General features: G+C 39.4%; 1 protein-coding gene and 1 pseudogene across 2 annotated transcripts in view; one reads left to right on the top strand and one right to left on the bottom strand.

Annotated features, from left to right (window-relative positions):
• Nucleotides 1-15,462, bottom strand: part of Tafa1 (TAFA chemokine like family member 1) — a 491,038-nt gene that overhangs the window by 135,789 nt on the left and 339,787 nt on the right. The window lies entirely within an intron of this gene.
• LOC101714305 (putative ATP-dependent RNA helicase DHX35 pseudogene) lies at nucleotides 2,702-4,824 on the top strand (annotated as a pseudogene).

The raw sequence follows: 15,462 nt of genomic DNA, 5'->3' as shown, positions 1-15,462 counted from the left end.
ATATTGAATTTTCTGAGACACTCAAGGTGATTTGGCTTATTTATGTATAGAACATACGGAACATAACTTCCTTAAGGTTAAAGACAACATCTGATTCATCTCCATTTATTTTGCTCAGTGACTTGTACAGAGTGAAGATGTCAATATATACTTTTTGAATTGACTCCAAATCATAGTTAAGTCATGACCTATGATTCTAATCAACTATATTTTAATCAAAGTAGGTATAGTATTGAGTCTCAAGGTAATAGAAATTCCCTACAGGTATTGTCATATAATAACATCATTCTAGATTATGATGCACAATAGAAACCAGTCTTGTTTGGAACAAAAGTAAGCCCTTACCCTTGATGAGAAGAGCTGTTCAGCCAGCTGAGTGACAAACAGGAAGTAAGAAAGCTGTTTGGAAGGATTAGAGTTTGGGTAGAAACACAGAAAAAAATCTGGCAGAATTATATGCAAAGAGAAGAATCTTTCTATACAAAGATTTTGTTGAGATAAGATCAGCACCAGATAAATTTATACTCAAATACAATTATTCTAAAATGTGATTAGCCTATGGGGACTTGAAGATTCCATCACCAGGACAGAAGTGTATTTGGAGAATGCTTTTCTCTTACTTTTACACTGGAGGATGATTTGCAGGCAGGGAGATAAAAGATGTTGAAAGTAATGTGATCCATAAAGAATGTATAGAGACAGAGTGTCTGAGATCACTGAGATAATATGAAAAGGCTAAGCTGGAGTTCCTGGTAGGGATGGGGCCATCTATCTCACAAGAAACCATAAGAAGTAACTTAACCAGGAAACCTGGAAAGAAGCAGCTTTCATCAGTACAAAATCAGGTGAATGTTAGTGTGATGCAGGCACAGTGTGGCAAGTTTTAGAGACACATAGTGTGGGGTGACAGGATGTGAAATGGTTATAGGTGTTTCTAAGAATCAGTTTATACATACTCGAAGAGCCAGTGTATTGTAATAAGTATTGATCTGCTAAAATCTTTGCAATCAGTAACATCTCACCTTAAATTATACCTCTGCATTTGATTGTATGCAGTAGAGATATTTTTCTTCTTATCAGTACATAGAGGCAGTAGTAAAAGGCAGGTGAAGTGGTTAACTTCCTCAGAACCTATTTCTCCCCAGCCTCCTCTTCTTTGCAGAAACAACCATGTTTAGCTCTACTCTATCCATTTAATTACTGTGCAAGCAGACAGGTTCAGAAAATATGACTCTGCCTCACACCCCCTGGCCTCAGTGGATGGCTCATGACTGGGCAATGGACCCAAACTGGGCCCAAAGGGATTGGTATTCCCATATCCATCTGACAAGTGTCTTAAATAACAGGATATAGTCATAGAAGTTGTGGACAGCTATGTTTAACATGTGGGTTGAGGTGCAGTATTGAGAATAACACCATGTTCCATCTATTTTTAAGTCTCAGATGCCTCCTGCCCTAAGGTTCTAGGAGACACTGTATTTCCTTGTAATAAATTTCCTTCTTGAGTTTTATTCTTGCCCAAGTGGGTTTCTATTCCTGTCAAATAAAAGCCTGAACTAATACAGAAATGGATCTAGCTGTTTGCAAGATCCATTCCCTTTTACTTGTGAGGAAGAGGCCTAACAAAATGAATGTTTTCTAGGCAGAGTGACCCAAGTTTTCAGTTTGATTACTGATAAGCATTTCCCTCACACTGGAGTTAGATTTGAAAATGTGGTCTAAAATTAAGATTGGCATATCTGGTCTTCCAGATGGTGACTTGTATCTTGAAGGAAAATGAAATGACTTCCGTCTCTCAGGGTAGCTCTGACATCAACATTTATTACACAGCCAACTAGAGTGTGCTGGTGGCTGCTGGGTAAAACACGCTCAAAAGGCATTGTTTGTCAAGGCCTTCGATGAGACAAACAAAGCTGATATATGGATGGGGGTATAATAAAAAGTGTAGAAGGGTGAGAGCTGATAACCTGGATTTAAATCTTCCTTTTCTTTAAATAGCTTGAGTCACTCTCCCTGTTCCTATTTGGACGAAGCCAACAGAATGATTTAAAATTCAGAATATACTTTTGGAGTTAACTAGACACATTCAAATCTCACTCCTGCCACTGCTAATTGCATGACTTTAACTCAGTTACTCATGTTCTCTGAGCCTCAGTTTTCTCCTCTGCACAAAGAAAATTACACTATGTTTCTGTTTCACAGGATTATAGTAAAAATATCTCAAGGGCTGGGAACATACTCCAATATAGTTACCATTCTTAAGCCAGATCAATCTAGATTTTAATTTATAAATAAATTAATTAATGTAGTAATTCATTTCAGGAGTATTTTTCCCCCTATGGCTATTCCATGCCAGGCCCCATTTTAGGGTTTAAAATTGTATCAGTCAAAAGAAGTGACACCTAGGTCTTCACCTTGCCTTTGATTCTGGAATATCAGAGACATTCAACAAAGGTGACAAAGGATCAAATTTCAGGCTTTGCAGACAACATCCTGAAAGGTCCTGACTGACCAGTAGAGGCCTCTCTGTTGGCCACCATTTTAAATGCAATGGTCCTATGCACATTTCTTCACACACCTGTATAAAGGTTTAGCCATCTGGGCAATTTTCTACTGGTCACAATTTACAGGACTATGATCTGGATCTTCACAGTAGTCTTGTATTCAATAAATGGCAGTGAAGGTGACCTTTCATCCCAGCATGGCTGCACCTGTGGGACCCGTGAAGTTCTGGCGACGAGGCACAGACCAGGTACAGACCAGGTACAAAGGGATCAGGTGTCAGTATCTCTGAAGAGAGACAAAGTGTCATGGAAAACTCTGGGACAACCATTATTTTCAATCCTTACACTGCCTTTTCTATAGAGCAGCAGGGGCAGAAGCTGTCTGTGTTTAAGAAAACTACCAGATATTGGTGATTGTTGGAGAAACAGGATGTGGGAAAAGCATGCAGATTCCTCAGTACCTGGCAGAAGCTGGCTGGACAGCTGAAGGAAGAGTGGTCGGAGTGACCCAGCCTCGCAGAGTGGCTGGTGTGACAGTTGCAGGGAGAGTAGCTGAAGAAAAGGGTGCAGTACTGGGCCATGAGGTGGGCTACTACATCTGATTGAATGACTGTACCGACCCACTGGCTACAAGAATTAAGTTTCTTACTGATGGAATGCTGGTCAGAGAAATGATGGTTGATCCTTTGTTAACAAAATATAGTGTCATCGTGTTGGACGAAGCCCATGAGAGGATCTTGTACACTGACATTGCCATTGGCTTGCTCAAGAAGATTCAGAAAAAGTGGGGAGATCTTCGACTGACTGTGGCTTCAGCCACTCTAGATGCAGAGAAATTTCTTCAGGATTTCTTCAGGATTTCTTTAATCAGAATGAAACCAGTGACCCAACCAGGGATATTTGTGTGATCCTTACAGTGGAAGGGCAAACATTTCCAGTGAACATCTTTTATCTGCAAAGTCCTATTCCAGATTATATCAAATCAGCTGCGGAAACTGTGGTGAAAATTCACCAGATAAAGAGGGAGATGCAGACATATTAGCCTTCCTTACTGTCCAGGAAGAAGTAGAAACTGTTGCGTCTATGCTGATTGAGCAGGCCCGAGCGCTACCTTGCACTGGGACGAAGAAACACCTCTGAGTGCTCCCTATTATGCAGGACTGCCTTCGTTTGAGCAAATGAAAGTGTTTGAGAGGGTATCACACAGTGTGAGGAAGGTGATAGTGGCCACCAAAGTGGCAGAAACCTCCATTACAATCAGTGGCATTGTGTATGTGATTGACTGTGGCTTTGGGAAGCTTTGAGCCTACAATCTCAGGACAGCTATTGAGTGCTTGTTGGTGGTACCCGTGCCCCAGGCATCAGCCAACCAGCGAGCAGAACGTGGTGGGCTCAACTGCTCGGGAAAGCGTTATCACCTTTATACAGAGGAAGCCTTTGACAAGTTGCCTCAGTCCACTGTTCCTGAGATGCAGCACAGCGATTTGGCCCCTGTTATGCTGCAGCTGAAAGCCCTAGGAATTGACAATGTCCTCAAGTTCCACTTCATGTTGCCCCTTCCAGCACAGTCAATGGTTCAAGCTTTGGAGTTACTCAATTCTTGGGAGGTCTGGACAAAGACTGTCACCTTACTGAATCCCTTGGTATGAGAATAGCAGAGTTTCCTTTGAATCTCATGTTTGCCAAAATGCTGCTTGAATCAGAAAATTTTGGCTGTTCTCAAGAAATTCTGAGCATTGCAGCCATGATGCAGATCCAGAATATCTTTGTGATCCCTTCAAACCAGAAGTCTCAGGCAATCCAAATGCACCGATAATTTGCTGTGGAGAATGATCACCTCACCATGCTCAACATGCATGAGGTGTTTAACAAACACAATAAAAACTCCCAATGGTGTTAGGAACATTTCCTGAATTACAAGGGTCTTGTCAGAGTTTCGACCATGAGAGAACAGTTGAAAAAGCTGCTTGTCAAGTTTCAGGTACCCAAGAAGTCTAGTGAAGGTGATCCAGATCCAGTCCTGAGGTGTGTTGTTTCTGGATTCTTTGCAAATGCAGAATGAAAACGGTTTCATTCTACTGGAGCTTATAGGACCATCCGTGACGATCATGAGCTGCACATCCACCCGGCATCAGTCCTGTACACAGAGAAGCCATTTCGCTGGGTTGTCTACAATGAAGTTATACAGACCTCTAAGTATTACATGGGAGATGTGACTGCCATCAAATCTGCTTGGCCATTGGAGCCAGCTCCGCACTTTTATCAATAAGGAATGCACCTGTCCCTGCAAGCCGAGAGGGCCAAGGTCCAGGACCAGTGAGCAAGTGCAGGTGTGGCTGCTGGGGCTGCTTGGTGTCCCCTGCTCCATGCTGCCCTGGCTAAACTGGCACAGCTCGTGTGGAACCTGCAGAAGCCCCGGAATGGGTGCAGCCGGCTCATCGACCCCTTTCTTCCTGCTCTCCTCAGCATTTGCAGTCCTTGCTGGGATCCCAGAGGAGCCTGTGTGGACAGGCGTCCTGCACTGCACCCAGGTAGAGTGCGAGTGGGCTGGGCCGTGCTCTTGGCTCACTGACCCAGCATGCCACTTCAACAGGTGCACTGGGCTGCCCAGTTCCAGGAAGGAGGAGGAAAGTTAGCCTCTCTGAGAGCCAACTTGCGAGATGCACAGTGTGGGTGGAGACAGGGTGAGCTGGGCTGGCTTTGCGTTCCCTGCTGTAGCTATGGCTGTGTTGGCCAATGCCAGGCACACACAGCATGTATCTTCGAAGGCAGGAGGCCTTGGAAACGCTGGAGATTTCTGCCAAGATCATGAAGGATGAAGTCTGTCAGGCACAAGGGCTCCCAAACCAAGCAGCTTCTGTGTCCTCTGCCCCGTCCCTGCCTATCTGCAGCCAGTAGACTTTCAAAGGACTGGTGGCCCACGGGAAGGATTGCACTCTGTCCTGATTCACCAAGGATCTGTCCTTCCCAAGTGGACTTAGCATTCTGAGTACAATGCAGTGTTCTGGTGCCACTAGCTGAGCACTGGTGAAAGCTTTTCCACTCTGACCCCATGGGGGGGGGGTGCCTTCTTAGCAGGAATTCACTCCAGTTTAGATGCTCTAAACTTCTGCAGCTCAGGACCATAACTCAGTCATACAGTATTTGTCTTTTGTTTGTTGGCCTGCGTTCTTGCAAGAACACACAGGGCAGCCCTTCCAGCAGGCACCGATTTGCCCCAGGGCTGCTTTGCTGCCATGATGATTACATTTCAGCACATGATGAGGCAAATTCTTCCCTTCACTCTTTCAGTGACATTCATTTTAAATATAAGTAGCTTGAAAGTTTATTTTTGTACTTGTTTTAGTTTGGATGTGCCGCTTTTGGCACCAAACCTGTATGTTATTTTTATTTTCATTTTATAAACACGTAAATAGCAGTGATAACTTCTTAATAATAGTAAACCTTTATACCTAAGAAAAATGTATCCCCCCCCAAAGAAATGGCAGTGAAAACTTGCAATTTAAAACTGGCAGGATACATTAACTGTGAACTTTACATATTCGGGGATCATCTTTTTCTCCACTGAGATTGAAGTCAAACAAATCCTTTTCTATTTTCAGTGGGAGGTTTGCCTGAGGACAGATTGGGGGCCCTGCACACTGGCTTCCTTTATAAACTTCAATAGTTTTTCAAATAAATTTCGTATTTTCCAGCAGAATCCTGGGCTCAGCTTCTTGTTGAGGGCTATTCTTTTGCTCCTTTCACTTCTTTTTTAAAAAACACCAATTTCATCAGTGCTGAATTTATTTTTTCTATCTGATTGGTTGTGCTATTTCATTTTATTAATTCAGTCTTTGTTATGTGTAGGTTTTTGCAGTTTATTCCCAAACTGTATTTTGCCAATTCAACTTTCACTGGCCTCTATCTTTTCATTAGTCCCTCTTTTTGGGGGATTAATGTAAGAGCCAGCATCAAATTATGTTGAGATTGAAAACAAGATGAGAGTAAGTAATGGTAATCCCTAAGAAACTGAATATCCCTACAGAACAGAAGCTGTAAAAGTGGGATTGGCCTAGGGAGGCCTCTATCTGACAATGCTGCATTATGCCCTGAAATTTCTTCACCTGCAATTTCGAATCACTTGCAGGTTCCCATAGGAGGCTATATGTCATGTGATTAGTGATTAGTACAAGTGGCATTTTGAACGCATGCCTAGAGAAGTACCAAAGATTGGTAGCTCATCTTCCAACTCACTTGGCTGTCTTCATCAAAGTGCTCATTAGCTCAGGGTTTGGGCCTCTATGCTGTCAGTTTCCAGGAGTCTGGATCAACACTCATGATTCTTTTGTCTTTTACTGTACATTTTCAACTGTCACTCAAACATTATGTTGCCACCAGGGTCAAGAGGAGCCCCAAGAATGCAAGGTTAAGTTTTCTGGAGATTCCTGGTGAGTTAGCCACCCCAAAACAGCAAACACTATCCTTGTCATACTTAAAAAACAAAACAAATACATGATAACTACCTTCTGTAATCCTTTATATGCTTACTTTCAACCTGTAGAGTTATCCTTACTGAATTATAGATTATTATACTAATTTCTCTTTGTGGTTAGAGAGAGGAAAAAAACTAATATAAAATAGCTAAAGGTAGGAAAAGGCAAAACAATAGTTAGGAAGGTTATACACCAAAATATCTTCTTTGAGCCAGAAGAGTCAATCAAATGATGATCACTACTTAAATTGATAGATTATTTTTTCCCCTTCCACTGGACAAAGTTAGCCTTCATGAGCCCTCATTGCCAGAAATAAGAGCTTCCTGGAAGGTATCTTGGCACTGGGTAAAAAGGAGTAAAGGTTGTTGTTAAGCATCAATTCTCAGCTCATCTGGCCTTTTTTTCTGGTACTCTCAATTATGGGCCCTATATCATTAAAATAAAAATTTAAAAAGCAGAAAATGCAAAGGATGTTTAACAAAAAAATCAAAACAGCTCTTCTCCAATTTTCTAAGGGTACCGTAGTTTTGTGGCTTTTATATGTGGTTTCATAATGAAATTTAGAATTCTTCTTTTAACATTACTTTTTTTTTCTGTCATGTGAGTAATAAAAGAATTCATTCATCATATTTGTATTATCTCTTTCCTTAAGTAGTCAATGATTCATTTTGATTTTTTTGCAATAAAATGTCAGTCATTTCTTTCACTTTAGTTAAATTCAGGCTGCAAGATGTTTTTAAAATTATGAATATTATGTATTTTGAAACAAATATCTAAATATTCATTGAGTCCTTACAGTGTTTTGAACACATATAGGTGGTCTTGTTTTCTATTATCTTAGGAAGGATTTCTCTTGTCTTTTGAAGGTGTGACAGTTATATCTTGATAAGAAACCTGGATTTATTCCTAATAAGAACATGCAATGTACACACAATTATAAAAAAGGGAGCTCTTGTTTAACAAGAAGAGTATTTGAGGGGTAATGTAAGAGCCAGCACCAAATTACACTGAGATTGAAAACAACATGAGAGTGGGTGATGGTAATCCCTAAGAAACTGAGTATTCCTATAGAACAAAAGCTGTAAAAGTAGGATTGGCCCAGTGAGGAAGATCATTCAGAAACAGGAAGCATAATGTTGTCTTTGAACTGCGATTACTGTGGTTTATAACCAATGCAGTGTCATGGTTGATAGCACTAATTTTAAATTTTCAGTCTCTTAAATATTTTCCTAATTTTAATGATTTAAAAAAATAGAAATATATAAATATATACTATAATATATATACTATATACTGTGCATAATATATATTATATATAAATATATATATACACACTATATAGTATATCAGTATATATCACTCTCCCCTTACACACATGTCCTGGATGTAACATGGAATAATTCAGAAAGAAAATAGCAGGATAGAAATATGGATATAAATGATGAATTCAAAATATAGTCTTGCATGATGCTGTCTTGCTTCAAAATAGTACCTAACTCCATGGATTTGTTGCCACCCCCCTTGGATCTAGATGAGGATGAGCTGGAAAAGATATTGGTGGAAAGATGAAATGGGAATTTATTTTATATTCTCTTTCCTCTTTGACCTGTGCAAATAAGTAAATTTAAAAATAATGCTGAGGAATTGAAGGAGGACATGAGAAAGATAATCTAGAATCACCATGTTTTTCTTTTGTTCCTCTCCATTATGAAAAACATTACAAATTTCAAGCTGGTCTGTGGCTAGTGGATAGCCTGTGTGATGGCTAATTGTGATTTTCAACTTGACTGGATTAAGAGATGCCTAGAAAATTATTAAAGCACATTTTAGGGTGTGTCTGTGAGGGTGTGCAAAGATTACTGATATGTGGGTCAGCAAACTGAGGGGAAAGAACGACTCTTGTTGTGGGTGGTATCATTCGATATGACTCCTGCTGGAGTGAAAGAACAAAGAAGTTGACTCGCATTTAAAAAGCTCCATTCTGCTTTACCAGACTCATCTTCGGCTATTTCCATTGCCTTTGGACTCCAACTTCTTTAGCCTTTTAACACAGACTAACTGTAGCTGCTCTCCAGGGAGTCTCCAGACCTTTAGTCTCTGACTGGTGTTGCCTCCTTGATCCTTGTTGTTTTATGGCTCCATCTTCTCTTGAGAGGCAACTGGAACCTCTGGCTCTTGATTGTGCAGACAGCTATTGTGGAGTCTCCTGACTCTGACCCTTTATAAGCTTACCTAATAAATTTCCTTGTATAATTTTACATACATACATACATACATACATACATTCTACGCATTCTGTTCCTGTGGAAAACCCTATTACAGCCTGAGATTTCAGGTAGCTGTTTGATGTTCTGTATGATGAAGTTCCTCTTTTCTTAGAGTAGGTCAGTTCTGTGGACCAGAGATATATAAGATCTTTTAGGCCCATTAACAATTATTCTGTGGTCTAGTGGCATTATAGTTATGATCTCAAAGATGATCTTTCAATGGGAACTGAGAAATACTCTCTTTCCTGGACCAAACTCTGCACTGCTTAGCACTTCCCTTCTTTACAAATTCTAAGAATAATGAGTGATCAGAGAAAATCTATTTTAATCTAATGTTAATTCACTAGGTTTACCTCATAAATTTAGTTTTTGAGAGATTATGATACAGTAGTAAAATTGAGCATATTTCAAAGACTGTACAAATTGTCTGTAACTTAGGGGGATTCTTAGGTTTTTTGCTCGAGGATGTGGACAAAATGAAAATTCCAGGCAATTAACTGGCAGAATTGCATGTATATTTACACATAGAATGGGTTATTTTTCATTGTAATTAGCTTTTAGGGCATTACTCAGGATTCAAATAAATGTATGGGAATATGTACATATAAATAAACTGTTTGCATTTGAGTTAATTTGCTTTACTACTAGATATAGGCAGCAGCTAAATGAGCCATTAATGTTGAACATTAGTTTATGACAATAGAACCACCCCTCAATGTTTTTCTGTCTCCATCCTACAATCTGCCTTATTTGCATTTTATATTCCATTTTTAACCTTGGCTGAACACAAGAGTTATCTGTGAAATTTATAAGAAATAAAAAATAAGCAATTAGATGCATGGATCCTATCACAGTGAGCCTAATATTTTATCTAGGGCATGCTTGGTTTAGATTTCTTTAAAATATTCTCAGGTGATTTAATGAATGAGGTAGTGCATCATTCTTATGGTTTAGATCTAAATTGTCCTCAAATATCCTATGTATTGGAAGGTGATTGGATCATGGGGCCACTAAAGCTGACTTGCTGTTAAGAGGTGGGGCCTGGCTGGAGTTGGGTCACTTGGGAGCATGACCTGGAAAGGTATATTCTTGTCCCCAGCCCTTCTCTTCTCTCTCTGCTTCCTGGCTGCCATAGTTTGAACACCTTTTCTTCCCCAGTGACCCACTGCCATCTTGTTTCTGCCTTGGAGCCAGCTGACTGTGGTCTGAAACCATGGGCCAAAATAAACCTGTCTTCCATTACATTGTGGGTGTTAGATATTTTTGTCCTAGCAATGAGAAAGTTACTAGGACAACTAGTGAATTGCCATATGAGTTTCACCAGATTTTAGGATCATCATTTTGATGAACATTGCTCTTCCAGCCCTGTCTCCTTACCTACAGGTGACTTGTGTTGACCTTGAGTGCTAATGCTTCGCCCAATCAGACTTTGAAGGACATTGAAAACTGGTACTAATCCAGAGGGGAAAAAAGTTTATTGATCTGATTTTTCTTTCTTTTTGCCCCATTTTAATAACACTACTGAAGCATTATTAAAGCTTATTTTTTATTTTTTTATTGTAATTAGCTTTTAGGGCATCACTAGAGATGGTTTTACACACTTTGCAAGATAGCTGTAAGGGGGTGCTAAGTGGATGAGAATTACTGCAGAATAGCATGGGTCATTTATGGAATTCTGATTTTCTGTGGGGGAACTAGATCACATTGCTTTCTGAGAACTTTCTGTTCCAGAAATACCCACATATAGCTTCATATGTGACTAAAAAAGTACACAACAGCACCATTTGTGTGCTGTTCAAGGTCCAAAGTGCTTATGTGATGCAATTCACTAAATCCTTACAATTACCTTGTAAAGGAGATAACATCACCATAACAAGATGAAGTTAACTTCAGGTTAACTAGAAGCTTTGATTGTGTCACAGTCAGTGCCTGCTGTGTAATCATTGACAGAGAAATAGAATACAAATGCCTCTCAACATTATCAGGCTTTTGAGATAGGATTCCTGGCTTTTCATTCTAATCTTGGTTCTAATAATAAGCATAGGATCTATTTATTGAGCCTAAACTATTCACCAGGCGCTTTCCTAAACACATCATATTCATTAATTCCTTTAATCTCCACAAATCCAAGATGAGTGAAATTACACTTTTTGATCTATAGAAGAGAAAATTTGGGGTTAGAAAACTTAAATAATTTGTCCAAAATTGGGCTTGAACTGCTTGAACTTGAAACCTCTGTTGTGAAGCTCTGCCCTATACTGTTTGCCTGAGGAAAAGGGTTAAGTTCATATGCATCTACTACTTACGGGGCTTCATGGTTCTTCATGGAGTGAAGTTCCTGTCTCAACTCTAGATATTTCTACTTAAGAACCAACACTACCTTGTGTAATGGTTGAAACAGACACTTGGTTGAAGCATATTCTAGGAGAACCATGAACTGCCATTTTACACACATTTCATAGTGCCCTCTGTCCCTTCTGGAAGTCAGGATTTCAAGAAATTTCATTTTATGTTCACCTCTGTGATAATTCTATCAGGTTTAGCCACCACTGTATGAGATAAGAAAGGACACTCACCCATGTTTATTTGAAGGGCCCTTTCAAATATGAGTCCTCCCCATCTGTGATTTTTTTTGGTCAACATCCCTTCTCTCCTTTTATGGTCAAAATGTCTTGTCTCACATATTCTGTGGTTTCAACATCCAAGACACGTCTTGTCTTCTGAAATTTGGAATTTCCAAAAATACCTAAGGTATGGACATACCTTCATGATGGCCATGATGCTTGCACTAGAAGTCACATATGACTTGGTTTAAACTCCTCTGAGTAGCAATATTGATTCATAAACAGCAATAGGTAGAGTGGCCCCCAGTGGGATTGACATTCAGACAAATAGACATTCAAAACCTAGATCTATCATTGACTATCTGTGTGAGTTTATGAAAGCTATTGAGACTCTTAGGAATGAACCTTAGTTTTCTCCTCTCCAAAAGGAAGCTCAGCATACTTCACTGAATAGTTCATAAGACAACGCATACAAAATCTTAAACACAGTGCTTCTTAGTGTATATGAGCTGTTCCAATTAAGACAATGTACTTATTATACCTTGCCTACCTTCACCCTCAACAAAGGATTCTTTCAGCTATATGATCAAAGCCAAGTGCATTAGCTCCTTTATAGGAAAGCAGATTTTCATCCCAAATAAAGGACCCATGCAGCAGACTCCACAGGCTGATGTCTGAGTTCAAATCTCTCTTTCGCTAACTTCCAGGGAGTATGACCTTTGATAAATTATACAACATTTTTGTGCTTAACTTTCTCATTTATAAAATGAGGATAAATATAGTATCCACATCATAGGGATATTGTAAAGATTTAAAAGTTTATGTGAGAGTTAAAATATTAGAAGGCCTAAGAAGCATGTCTGACACACACTAAGCAGTATTGCAGTGTGAGATGTGCTGGTGGTTATTTCAGTAATATCCCCTACTAGGAATCACTAAAAGTGCTTGTGCAGATTAACTAGCCTCTTTCTGAGAAATCCTTACACAGCAAGTCTTATTGGAAGCTCAGGGATGTGTAAGGATGTGTACAATAAATAAATAGTACAGAATATTCTTAAAGACAGCTCCCCTCATCCTAATTATGGATTTAAAGCTGTATCTGGAGACAGAAACACAGCCTATAATTGCACTTAACTCTGAGTTCACTTTTTCTTGACACTGCCCCTAACCCCAGAGGGTAAATTTCTCAGCTTTTCCCTGTGAACAATTACTCTCAAACATACTGTGCAATCTTCATTTCTGAGCCTGCTAACCTCTAGCAGCTCATGCTTTCAAGCCACCCAAATTCATCAGCTGCAAACAGTGTTTCATGGCATGTTGAGCAGACGGAGGCAATGTGACCCCTGAGCCTCTGCAGAGTAGGGACATGGATATAAATGTTGGCCCCATTATAACCTTGAAAAATTCAGTGTGGCTGCCTGTCTCTAAGTTTGGGACCCTATAAAGGAAAAAGCTGTAATTTGCATTCCAGTTGGATGTACTGGCAGATTTCATTGGTTATTCTAGGCAAGCAAATGAGCCAGTGCATAATTGTTTACTTTAAAAAGAACCTAGATGGGTCTTCTAAAATAATAAAGCAGAAGGCATTTTAAAAATTGCAAAAGTTTTTCTTATCTCTGTTTCTTTCAATACCTTCTCAGCAAATGGGTTCTGGAACAAATGGTATTTTGTAGTTGTTTTGGGTAGGACAATAAAGCCTAAAGACCAAGAGTATGTGGTTTGGACTCAGAATTCCCATTTTTTAATCAACTAGGTATTAGGCCTTAGAAAAGTTACCAGCTTCCATTGGGACTTGTTTCATTACTATCAAGTAGTGGTGACCTTATCTACCCCATAACATTTGCTCCAAAAACTCAAGAAATAACATAGAAATTATATAATGCCACCCATGGATAGCTGGGCTCATTTTCTCTACTTTGAAGTTGCTTCCTTTCCATTGCCACAGGAGCAAATCTCATTATCCACTAAGATTCAAATCCTTCCTTCTTCTCACTCTTCTCAAATTAACATGACGAGCACCTACTATGTGTCAGGCACGTATTCCAACACCAACTCTCAAGCTTGGTAATAACATAAGCCAGGGATTAAGTAGAAATTATAAACTAGTGAAAAAAGTAATATCAGGAATTCTTTGTTAGCTAATTAATGATACTATCCAAAATAGAAAAGAGTTTGTTTCAAACAATTTTTGACCCAGAACAGTTGAACTGTATTAGAAAGAGTCCGCAGGGCAGGCTTTACATTATTCAAATGGAGAAGCAAACTGATTTGGGATTAAAGTGGTTTAAAATCACTTATATCCTCATTTTATTCCTCATTATTTACTGACATATACCCTATGTTTGATTTCAAAGTTAAGTGCATTTGAAATTACACACGTGTAGATTCTACTTCCTACATGTATTGTCTCTTACCTGGTGATCACCCACCATTCACTTGCCTCCCTGATTTTTGGCCCCATCTGCTTATAGAAAAGCTCTCAGACAGCTTACTATAATGTAATCCCTCCTTACAAATGCCCTGTGGCTGTGCATTCACTACAGAAATGATTTACCTGCACTGATATTCTATTCCCGTAAGGAAGTAAAACTCTGTTTTGTTCTGGGTTTTTTTGCAAACAAATAAAAGTCTGATTTTACCTATGTTGTCTTGATCCTAAAATGTCATTTGTTGCTCATCATTTTGTGAGAGTTCTGCTCCTTGCTCCAGGTTCACCCCAAATGCTGCCATGTCTACCATGAAAAGTTTGCCTATCTCCAGCAGAGGTAATAATGGTGTCTGTATTATTACAGTATTTGTGTAGACTTCCATGAGAGTTGGTACCCCAGCCACCAAGCAGTTAATTGAGGCTTGTGAATGGCCAGGGAAGAAACCACATTTCCATCCTCCCCAGAAACCAGCACAGAAGTTTGCACACTGAAAATATTTCCAACAGGTATATGTTAAATTAAAGCCACAAACTTTATACCAGTAAAATCTAGCCCAGTGTTATAATTTGATTTGTTTCCTCCACTGGATAGCTATTCTATTATTTAAAATCATTTAGTGCTAAACTGGGAACTGGCCAGACTGGTTAGTAAATGAATGACATAATGTTAATACACAGTTTATTGATTTTAGAATTATACACTGGCTCTGTGAACTCAAGTAAATTCATTACCCTTTTAGACACACAATGTCATCTGTAAAATGGGAATAAAATACACCTCAGAGATTTCTGCATCACAAGTTATATTAGTCACTTTCTTATCATGGAAACAAAATACCTGACAGCTACAATTTAAAAGAGGAGAGGTTTATTTGAGCTCATAGTTTCAGTGGGTTCAGTCCATGGTTAACTGGCTCTAAGGTAGAAACTGCATGATGGAAGGGCATGGGAAGAGCAAAGCTCTTCACCACATGGCAGCCAGGAAGCAGAGCAGAAGGGAGGAGGCAGAAAGAAGAATACACCCTTCTAGATCATATGACCCATCCCCTTTGGCCAGGCCCCCCCTCCAAACATGAGACTCAGGGGACATTTTAGATCTAAACCATAACACAATTATATAATGTGCAAAATCATTTATACAATGGGTTACAAGTAGTACATGCTGTGACATACAGGTTCTCTCTTGCTCTTTTATTCTCCTCATTCTCTGTCCATCTATTGTGG

Source organism: Heterocephalus glaber, unplaced genomic scaffold (genome assembly GCF_053883595.1).
Source record: "Heterocephalus glaber isolate CG9 unplaced genomic scaffold, H.glaber_assembly_v1.0 deba00001472, whole genome shotgun sequence".
Lineage (NCBI taxonomy): Eukaryota > Metazoa > Chordata > Mammalia > Rodentia > Bathyergidae > Heterocephalus > Heterocephalus glaber.
The sequence above is the reverse complement of the archived record's forward strand: the minus strand, read 5'-3'. Positions and strand labels throughout refer to the sequence as shown.